Source organism: Propithecus coquereli, unplaced genomic scaffold (assembly GCF_000956105.1).
Source record: "Propithecus coquereli isolate 6110/MARCELLA unplaced genomic scaffold, Pcoq_1.0 Scaffold14, whole genome shotgun sequence".
NCBI classification, from domain to species: domain Eukaryota; kingdom Metazoa; phylum Chordata; class Mammalia; order Primates; family Indriidae; genus Propithecus; species Propithecus coquereli.
This window is the reverse complement of record NW_012138302.1, coordinates 17,445,061-17,457,134: the sequence shown is the minus strand read 5'-3', so window position 1 is coordinate 17,457,134 and position 12,074 is coordinate 17,445,061.

The following is a 12,074-nucleotide window of genomic DNA, read 5'->3' as shown; positions in this document are numbered from 1 at the left end:
ATCAAGATGTGTGTTTTAAACTGGATTCGTAGACTGTTTTTTGAAGGATGGGCTATAAACAGATGATCTTCATATCTTTTCATAGCATGTAATAATAATAAAAAAACAATATTAATTACTAGGGGAAAGGAGTGTTCGTTCTACCCAGGGTACCACAGTTCCCCACAGTCAAAACCCAAAAGCAAGGAGATGAGTTGAAAGACAGTTTTTCTTTAAGTCATCAGTATGGGATGTCAGCAGAACAAAAATTAAAAAGATTAATTTTCCTTTTGATCTAAAACTTCCTTAGTTTGAGCAGTAGGTGCTACGAAATTATTTACATATCTTAGTATCATAGTTAAATGTAATGTGTTTAGGAGAGGAAAACAAAAGATACATTTGCTTTAAATTCATTAAGGAATTTTCAAATTCACTTTGTAGCCCATGCTGATAGAATTGGGCTGTGTTGGTACATTTGAAACACTGTTTATGTTGCTTGAAACACTTATTTATTTAATCGCCGATGTGATGATGCCTATGGCCGAGATCAAATATAGCTAGATTGGCTAGACTACTTATTTGTTTACTTAAACTGTGGGAAGAAGCATATTATTGTGTCATTCTGTTGTGTGTGTATGTGTATATACAATATAAATATATATATATAAAGTTATTTTTTCTTTGGGTTAATTTATTATAAGTTGTAACACTTGGCTAGTTTTGTTTGTATATGTCTTAAAATGTTTTCTTATGATATTTAAGTGACAGTTAAAGAGGTATCAAGGTAACTTGTGTAGAACTATTGTTTGATATATTGTCATGTTTGTTGTGAATATTTTTTCTTACTGCACAGTAGAAAAATAAAAACAACTGGGTCTTTATTTTAATGTAATTCAGATTGGGGAAAACAAAACAGAGCTAAGGGAACAAAATGACTGAGGGAGCACTCTCCCACGTCCAGTGCACTGATCATTTTAGTACGTTTGTGCTTTGTACGGTTATATATTTAAAACAAAAACAAAACAAAAAAAAATACAAGGGTTCATGCTCTTCCCTGGGTAATAGAAACAGTTGCTCGCTATGCATAATCTAGTTGATAGTTAAATTTGCTATTGCTTTTCTTGTCTTGTTATATAAAATCTTTTCAATACAAGTTTAGTCTTAATGGTAATAAAACGTTATGGTTATTTATAACTTGTGCTTATTTTGTGCATTTTTTCCCATGCTGAACCCACTAAGTGCATGTAGACAGGACTGTTGTTTTCACACTGAAAAGGCAAACTTTGTAGTAGTCGTCGTAGTGGTAGACAGATAATGAATACCAAGGCTGCATCATAGATTCCTCCTTTAAATTTTTTTTCTGTTTTTTTTTCCTCTTTTTGGTTTTAGAAATAACACCAGATTTCAGTTCAGAGAACACTCGTTCAACATTCAGGGAAATCTTTTACGTCACCTGCTATGAATGAATGCAGTTTGCTGGCAAAGTTTTGATGCATTTGCTAAGCATTAGTGGGAAAGGCATGCCAAAATCTCTTCTCTATAATGTGTTCAATCTTGGGGGGAAAAAAAAAGGAAAAAAAATCTTAGGACCAGGCAGTTGTATACTTTAGTTATAATGAATGACTTCATGTTAATCTCACTAGTTTAGATGATTTCTGAGGGAAAGTATTGTAAATGTTTTTTTTTCCATAATCTTGTTGTGTTTGAATTATTTGTATTTTATCTGTCCAGACAATAAATGAAAGTGTGTAGAATGGATTTGAGCTTCCCAAATTTTTAAATGTGTTCATTCAAACCTTTTTTCTATAGCATCTTCAGATTTCCCCAGTATTTTTATCACTAAATCAGAAAAAAAGAAAAAGGTAGAGTAAAATTCTGTTTTGCAGTTTACGTCAGTGTCTCAAAGTCACCTCGGTATTCAGAAGTCATTGCTCTGGTTCCATGCTACTAACAGTGTGGTCCCCAGCTGGCAGTATCAGCATCATCTGGGAGTTGGTTAGAAATGCAAAATCTCAGGCTGAATGCCAATCTCTATCTAACAAGATCCCTGTGAATCACTGGTACTCTAAAGTTTGAGGAGCACTGCCCTGGCCGATAAGCCAGAACACTTGGCTTTGCGTTTGGTATTATAACACGTTAGTGTCTGTTGTGCATTTATAAGAATACTTGTGACTTGTTCAGAAGACAGGGAGTCACTATTTCCCAAGCTTCTATGATGTAGCAGGCAGGCTGTACAGTGTCCTCTACATTCCCTCACCTTATCTTCTCAGCAGTCTGAGAGAAATAGATCGCATCTTTCTCATTTCACAGATGACAAGACTGATGAGGCTCAATGAGATTAGCAGCTTGATGCAGCCAGCAAGCTCCCAGCTGAGCTTTGAATCGCGTCTGATTCTGCTGCATGGCACCTCAGCATTGAGATTGTAGAATTTTTTTGAGCAATATTAAGGAAGAAGACCATTTGTATTGAAAGTGACAACTAAACAAGAAGGTCATTTTTACATTTTAGCATTCATTTTTGTTTAGAAGTAGCAAATATTTGGCTTTTTTTACCTTTGGATAGAAACCCTAAACAAGGACTTTTTCATACAGTGTATTAAGAACATGATTTAAGCTCAACCTAGGGAGAAAAAATCTGCCTACACTATCATGAAGTCACATTAAAATATGCCCTGAACTTTACAGATTAGCTTTTTAGTGATTTTCTGATACAATCACTCGTCGATGATCTACTGTCTGTCTTTCATTTTCACTTTCTCACTAATTGAAAATTCATACATACCCTATAAAACATCACCATAAACTGACACTTCAAGAAGAAATGCCCCCACTGAGCCAGAGGAACGAATGGTTAGATTCTCTTCCATTTCTCATTAACCCCTTTATTATTATTATATTAAGTTACCACATTGATAGGGATAATTAAATTCAAGGCAAAGAATGGGATTTAATTAACCAAGCTAAATATTAAACCTGTAAGTCAGCCTGAACCTCCCATCGTTGAATGTAAAGGTTCTCATTTTAGTTTTATCTTAAAGACAAGCCCCTATGTTTCTTTTCTGGAGAAAAATGGGCATTCAAATGAATGGTTTCCCCCAGGGATATCACAGCTTCACAAACATGTTTGTAGAGTCTAAAAATGTTGCTGCCAAACCTATGATAGTTACCAGTCATCACCACCCCTGCACCTTAAAGGTGTCATTTTAGTGTACTTTAAATGGATAGCTGCACTATTTTGAAATATTGGAAGTTGGTGGAATCTTACCAGTTCATATAGTTCATTCCCAGCCTCCAACAGATCTATCCTGAAAGTTTCACAAATAGATGTAAGTCTTTAAATAGGTCTTGAAAATATCCAATGAAGGACATTCTACATATGCTCTCTTGGAAACACTTCTCAACATCAGCGCAATGAGTCTACCCAAAATCTAATAAAAAATTCATCTCGCTGTGAGTATAAGCCTGTTACCTTAAATCTCCAGGCAAACACAGTTTCTGTAGGTGTTTGTGGGAAAGGTCTAACAAATCACAAGATGTAGAGATTATTAAATATTGTTGAGGTCCTAGGTCTGTTGTATTTTGCTTGAATGAAAAATTGCACGTCATAAAAGGCTGATAGCATTTATTTAGTGTTATTTCTGTTAACATGATAGGAAGGGAAAAGTGCAAAAAAAATGTGCTCCGTCTATAACTATCCCACGTCATCGCCACCAGCACCACAACTTGACTTCTCCTGTTACTGAAGATCAAACACTGACCAAATGTTGGTAACAGCCAGAAATTTTTATCAACTAGGTTTCTATTTAAATTTCTTTCATCAAGGGCAATCACCATTTGTTCATTTGTAAATAAAACATTTAACCCCCAAAGAATAATGTGTAAAAGTATATTCGAAACTCACAAAGTCTTGTGGGGCCCATAGTAAGTCAGTATTTAGGTGTAGATACCTTAACCTTGTCAAAATGCAGCACATAATCACCTTTGCCATACATAATTCAGGAAACTTCCAATCCCTGAAAATATTTTGCTCTTCCTTCCCACAGGCACTATTCATTTGTTCCTTAAAGGACATACACGTGCAAATACACACAGGCAACTATTTGTACAATTGAGTAAAAAAAATCTTTTTTATGCTTTCACCTGTGAATTCAAAAGTCATACCTGACAGGGTAGCATTAACAGCAAGAGTGTGTTTCCTAAACGGTAGAGTCATTAAAATCTTAATTTGAGGCCATCCTGCCTGGATCCCTTCCACAGCCTTAACGAGAGCTCATGGAACACGGCTGTCTAATATCCCTACACCCTTCAGTGCCTTTGTTCTACCTGAAGAAGAGAATAATAAAAGGAAATTACATTTTATTTCCACGAGCTAAAATCAAGTTTTAATATTGTCCAAAAATGACTCGTACCATTCCTTTATCTTATTAGCTTTTTGGCATATTAGGTAATAAGATAATTTCTCATGGTACAGTATTTATGTAAGAATCATATTTCTCTCTGTGCAGATCACTTACAGAAGTGTCTGTTAACAGGAGAGAATGATGCATAATCGGCACTTAAGATTAAAATAGACCTGAGAACATAAAAGTGTTCCTTCAATTAAAGGAATAGCATTTCTCCAGTCTCATCTTTTTTGTTTCTGCAGCAGAATGAAAACTGGCTTAAAATCACCCAACTCCAGGTTAATTACCAGAAGGCTTTTCGACGCAAGTTCAGCTTAATCTACTAGTGGCTCAAATGTAAAGTGGACTCATGTGACGCTCCAGTATGCCACGTAATTATTTCAGACAGTTTCCAGAAAAGTCTGGAGGTTTAAGACATTGTTTCTAAAAAGAGCACTAGCATTTATTGTCTTTCCTATGTGCAGGCACTATACATGCTTATAGTCCTAGTGAGGAGTTATCATCCCCCTATTACCTTGAGCAAAAAGAGAACTCAGAGAGATTAGATATTGTGTGCAAGCCAGAAGGAGGGAAGCCAGAATTCAAACCCAGGCCTTTTGGGCCTCCCCAAGACCCCTAGTTATACACCCTGGCTCCAAGCCAATTCTGTCATAATTATAGCCAAAGCAATTGCCAAATGGCCCTCACTTCATTTAAAAGTGGGGATGAGTCCTGTTATGTAAGGAATATGGAAATTACGTTAATGCACTGTGCCTGGGGCTAACCCCCTCCCCACATTTTTAATGGAAAAGCAGATCCAATAACACTGGTTTACAAGCAAATTGACAAAGACTGAAAGTGATAGTTTTTAAGCACTGTTGCCCAGCAGTACTTAAAAATGAAATTAGTTTTTTGACAGGTCTGTTTTAACCACCATAAGTCATTGAGGTAAAAAGGAGTTGCAGATGGGACAGGCAGGTAAGAATATTAACAAGCCAGTTTAGCTGCCCTCAGAGCTGCCCCCAGTGGGTCCCCCCAGGAGATAAAGGCATTGTGTGAGCCAATAGCACCTTGGTGAGCATTCCTTTCACTATCTGTATTGCCCTTGAATCCTCAGAATAATCCTGGGAGGCACGTAACATAATCCTCATTTTACATCTGACAAAAACAGGCTCTGTGAAGTTAGATACCTTGCCCAAGATTGCACAGCATGTAACAGAATTGGAATTTACACAAATGTCATCTGGTTCCTATCCCATATCTTTCCACTAAACCATACTGATGACTTTCATTGAGATACCACCATTCGTTGGAACACCCACCCAGGTGTGAGGTATGGCAGGGTGGGGGTTGAGGGAACTAGCCTAAGCCTTGTCTACACTAGAATCCTTACTCTGAACACCTACCATATGCCAAGTACTAAGCTAGGGGCGTGTTGATGAATAAACATGTCCAGCCTTTTTTTTCTTGCACCTATTTTGAGCATGATACTATGCAGTGGGTTATGACAGAAAAACAGGAATGGAAATTTAGAGTTTTATTATAAAGACAAGACATATGGAACAATGATCTAGCCACATAGCTCTAGCATAGGTAGTTTCTGCGCTAAAGGGAGCATTTCAGGAAATTATGAAAATCCGTGAGTGGAAGGATTCTGGGACCCAGGAAGGAAGGAGGGTGTGCCCTGGTGGAAAGAAGACAAGTTCTAGTGAAAGAAAGTTCTCGGTTTGGGTCCCTGGGCAAACCATTTAATGTATCTGAGATTCCTAATCAGAAAAGGGAGAATTAGAGACAAAATATGCCAAGTTCCTGGCACTCAATGAAAAGTAGTGGGAATCAAACAGCAGCCAGAAGGAGTTCCCAGAAGAAGAGAGCTTGGGCCAGGTCCTTTGGCAGGGAAAAGAAGGCTTGATGGATGCCCTGGATATAAAGAACCAGAAACCCTTAGTTAGGTCCCTTTGAATGAGAGAAGGAAGAAATAGTGGGAATACATGGGGGAATAAGCTGTTGGGAATCTCAACCGGCCCTGGGAAACTTAAGCTGCTTTTGAAACACAGAAACTCCAGCCACATACAGGCAGGGGCTCTAACTGCCCTCTCAGCAACCAGAGACCCCACTGGTCTCTCCTCTGTGCCTGGACATTACAGTGACTCATCCAGGCCACTGCACTCATCCCTGAGAACCAGACAGCTGGGAGCACCAGGGAAGAGTGACAGGGACTTCACACAGGGTGAAGGGACGAGGCCCGTGCTAAGGAGTTCTGTACACAGCAGTGGGAGGGGGAAACAGAAGGATAACAGGAGAAAGACTGGTCACACAGGCTGAGGCAGGACACTTCTGTCGGAAAGTAGGGCACCAGAAGGCTTGTGAGCAGGGTGGGGCGGCCCCTTCGTTCATAAGCAAATGTGGGGAAAGGGCTGATAACTCCAAGCCCTACTCCTCTTGGCTGTAGGCACAAGAAAGAGGCAAAAGTTCTGTCTCACCCAAGATGGGAAATAGGTCCAATTAGACCATTCATAAAGGGCAGTGCTTCCCTGTTTGTCACACAGTCAGCCTTGTCACTGCCTGCTTAGTTAGCTATGGAAAGCCCTTGGAAGTCAGTTCAACTTCCTCGTTTGAATCCTTAGGGGAGAAAGGGCTCTGGGTTGCTCAACCTCCACCCTACCCCATGTGACTAGCTATCATCTCATTCTACAAACACTGTGGCTCCTCTCCTTAAAATACCCCTCTCTTCATCTCCAAGCCCTATTTTGCTCAAAGTACACACACACGCATGCACACACATGCGCCACCCATCTGGCCAATCCCGCTCATTCAGCTCAGGATTCACTGCCTCCTGGGAATTTTCCCTGACCCTGTGCTGGATTAGGGATTTCTTGACAATCCCACATCCCTCTCTTTCTGTCTCGCAGCGCACCTCACATGTAGTATTTGTACTTCTCTCAGAATGAGCTACACCGCTGACCTCGCTGATTCCTCAGCTTGCAGACTGCCTACCATGGGACTTCTCAGCCTCCAAAATTGTGTGAACCAATTCCCATCATTAATTCCCTCTCATATCTCTATATCTAATCCATATTTATATCTATCTTTTTCCTATTGGTTCTGTTTCTCTGGAGAACCTTGGCTAACATACTCATCTATAAAATAGGAGTGATTAATAATAGTACCCACCTTATTTGGTATTGAGAGCATCAAATGCATTAATATACAAGTGCTTAAAACACTAGCTGGCAGATATTAATAACTATATAAATGTTTCTATTATTATTGTGACCATCATTATTCTTCATCTGGCTAATTCTTATAGATACCTCAAAATTGAGCACAGTTATCGTCTCCTCTGGAGCTCCTTCCTTAACCTCTCAGGCAAAGTTATGCACCACTCCTCTGAGTTCCCAAAGTCCTCTCTCACTCTGTAGAATAATGTGCTGTTTACCTGTATGCCTTCTCCCCTAAACTGTGAGCTCATCAGCAGCGAGGACTGTGCCCTATTCATCAGCACAAGGCCATGCATGAAAGAATGCCAGTGAAAGTGGTCAGCTGTGGTAGACTGAATAATGCCCCCCCCAAAGATGTCCACATCCTAAGGCCTGGACATGTGAATATGTCACCTGTCTTAGTCTGTTTGGGCTGCTATAACAAAATGATTTAGATTGGGTAATTTGTAAATGACAGAAATTTATTGCTCACAGTTCTAGAGGCTGAGAAGTCCAAGACCAAGGCACCAGCAGATTCAGTGTCTGGTGAGGGTTCATCCTTTGCCTCATAGATGGCACCTTCTTGCTGCATCCTCACATGGTGGGAGGGGAAAACAAGCTCCTTTAGGCCTTTTTTACAAGGGCACTAATCTCATTCATTATGAAGATGGAACCCTCATGACCTAATCACGTCCCAAAAGCACCACCTCTTAATAACACCACATTAGGAATTAGGTTTAAAGTTATGAATTTTGAGAGGACACAAACATTCAGACCACAGCAGTACCTTAAATGGTTAAAGGGACTTTACAAATGTGATTCAGTTAAGGATCTTGAGCTGGAGAGCTTAGCCTGGATTACCCAGGTGGGCCTAGTGTAATCACAAGGATACTTACAAGAGCAAGGCAAGAGGATAAGCGTCAGTAGCAGGAGATGCGAGGATGGAAGCGAAACGTTGGAGTGATGTGAGGAAGGAATGAGCCAAGGAATGCAGGTGGCCGCTAGAAGCTGAAAAAGGCAAGGAAATGGATTTTTCCCTGGAACCACCAGAAGGAAAACAGTCCACCAAACATCTATATTTTAGACTTCTGACCTCTAGAACACTAAGGGAATAAATTTGTATTGTTTTAAGCCACCAAATTTGTGGTAAGTTGTTGCAGCAGCAATAGAAAACTAATACTCCAGCCAACCATAAAGGAGGGGTTACAGAAAGAATAGCTGTGGGAAGAAGCCAATGTTCAGCCCAGGCCCTCCTGGACCCCCTTGCATCAGTGAGAAAAGGGGAAGTATTGATGGTAACCCCAGTTCCCACCCTCTTAGCACACCCTCATCACGCTGGGCCCTCCAGAAACAAGATGTCACTACCATATTAGCATCATCCCTGGGATCTCACGACTTGGTGGGTGGAGAAGGGGGATAAAAATAAGTGGGTCCGAAGATATCAGTGGACTGTAATTCTGGACTCCAAAGGAGAGAGTTTGGAGTATCAGTTAGGGTTATGGAAAGAACAGTGGCCCCTGAGACCCGAGTTCAAGTCCCCAGTTCCTTGGTTCAATTTCCTGTGTGATTTTGAACAAAGTATATTCTCCATTCCTGCTGCTTCCCTTGTGTTCCACATCTCAATTAATAATGGGAAAGCCTGGAGTATTCGTAAACTCCCTCCCCAACCATCCAACCAATTACCAAATCCTATCAATTTTACTTCCTGAAAATTTCTCAAATTCATCTCCTCCTCCCCTCCTCACTTCCACTAACCTAGCTTAAATTTTATCTCATCCAGAGACTATTAACTGCATACCTGCTATGTACATGGATTCTGGCACTAATCTCATAGATCTCCCCTTCTCACCATCCGCACTTCCACTCATCACCTCAGTCAGAATGATCTGTCCGCAACTCTAATCTAACCAAATCACTCCCATGCCTAAATCCCATCAGTGGATTCCCATTACCCAGGTGACATGGCTCAGACTCCTGAGCATGACCTGCAAGGCTCTGCGTCAGCTAGGCTCTGACTGCGTAACCAGCCTTTTCCCCTTCCTCTTCCTCTTCTTGCCTCACAGTTTGTGGTCCAGCTACATGAAATTACTAACTCTTCCCTCAGTACAACACAGTATTTGTCACAGGCCTACTCATGTTAATTTTCTACTTCCTTACTAACAGAACCTTGATTTTATTAGGGCAATAAAATGCCTAGCTTCTTTCTTTCAGTTTTCCAAGTAGTGGCTATATCACAGAGCTCTGACCAGTGAGATGTCAGAAGTCTCTGGTGAGTCTTCTAGGAAGCTCTTTAAAAGGGAGCAAACTCAGCTGACATACTCTTTTCCCTTTGTCATTGCCTTCTTTTCCCTCTGCCTTGTTCCTATCTGGAATGCTGACGTGATGTCTAGAGCTGCAGGTGTCATGTTGCAACCATGAAGGCAACAGCCAAAAACCATGGATGGGAGATTAGAAACACATGAGGAGCCTGTGTCCTCAATGGTGTCTCTAAACTGCTGCAACAGCCCTGGATTGTCTCCTCTGGACTTCTTATTGAGAAAAATACACTCCTTACTGCAGAGCTTCCCAACCAATGAACACATTCTTATTAATGTGCTCACTTTATTTCCTCAACCCTCTAAGCAACTGGGTGGGGCCTTGGGCTTTTATAGCCCCCGAGTCATTCATCTCTGGCATCAAATAGCCTGTCCCTCTATCTTTTGAGCCACACAAATATTTTCATATGTGTACTACTGTGTGAAAAGTGTTACACAACTTTGTCTCTCTGGTTTGAGTCTATTTATTGCTCTGTCCCACTTGGCCATTGCCCTCAATTTTCCAATGCCCCTCCAAATGTCCCCACTGATAGAGCTTGATCACCACCTCCCTCCAGGTTGTCATTGCCTTACTGCTGCCTGAATCAGCCTGCCATGCATCTAAGACTCCTCTTGGGCCACCCATCCAGTGGCACTGACCTATCTTTGATTCCCGGTGCTCCTTGGTACCTCAATTCCTGCCACCACACTGACTGGCATATCCCAACATCTTTGCTTACCGCCACATCTCTAGGGCTCATCTCTTTCCCTTTCTCTCTTCCACTTCCTCTCTCTCTCTCTCTCTCTCTCTCTCTCTCTTTCTTGGTTATCATTAAGAAAGCATCCTCCCTTTCTTTTATTCTACTTTGATGGGTTAGGTACAGTCCTCTTGGATCTCTAATGACTTATTAAAATATTTTTTTGGATTTACCAGCAGAGCCAGGTCACAGCAGGCTAAGAAGAGGTTTACACTATGCCTACAATTGGTGCTCTTTAGCTTTGGACCCATTTGCTACTCTGGTACCCTGTGCTGGACTCCCCGCCTCACTGACAGTGACATTTTCTCTCAGAGGCCCCATTATCCTTATTGTAATCTGGCTTACAATGTCCCCTATTCCCATGACCTCAGTGCTCATCAGATATGCTTATATATGCCTGAACCTCCAATATGAACAACCCAAGTTCTTACTCATGGGGTCTATGAACCCAGGGGTGTAGCCAGACACCAGAGGGCGTGGAATGTATGTAGAGTCCTGAGCTTCCTGCTACAGAATGAATGATTAAATTTGCTAGGCCTCAGTTTCCCCATCTGTAAATGCAAGAGCAGGACTACCTCAACTCAGCTTCATCAGTCTGACACTGGGTGGAACCCTAGGGGCAGGCAGGCTTGAGGCCCGAGAGTACATTAGAACCAGTACAGGAGCCAGGGGAGGAGGAGAAATGAGGGGGAGAGGAAGTTTTCAATCAGGTGCTAAGCTTTCACTGCCAAAAAATTTCCCACAAACAAACCCACCCCAGCAAAGGAAGCTACTGTTGGCTGGCATGCTGCAGAAAAGAAGGCGGGCACGAGGCCTCATTAATCCGGCGGCTGTGGGATCAGTTGCAGATACCCCCCAGCCCACCCACATTTTGCCATCTGCTGCTGCCGCTGCTGAGCCAAAGGCATGCGGCTGTGGTGGGAGCCCAGCCGGAAGGCAGAAGAAGGGCCTGGACCCTAGAGTGGGGGGTGGCCTCAGTGGCAGGGACCACTCCTCAGCTATGTCTCCAACGCCACCCCTCCCTCTGTGTAACGCCATGACACCCCACAAAGCTCTGCTTTGGAAGCCTCCAAGGGAGAAACCCCGGAGCCTTGAACAAATATTAAGTAAATAAGTGACTAGACTGCATTGGTTGAGAGCCCACTCGATGCCAGAAACATACCTTATCTCCCATAAACACTCCTCCAAACCACACTAAGATTTCAAAACCACATCTGTCATAATCTTGGTGATTTCAATTCTCACATAGATGATCCTTCCAACACTCACATCCTCAACCTCCCTCCTCCTTCCACCTCAGTTCTCCCTCCCTGCTCATTCCTTAGGCCTTGATACCCTAATTTCAACTTCAAGCATCCCCTTGTCAATGCCCACTTCCTGTCTCACTCCCTTTAATACCCTGACTCAAAGTAACCCTCAACCCCTCTTGGACCTTCAACCCACCTTTACTGCCCCCCACCC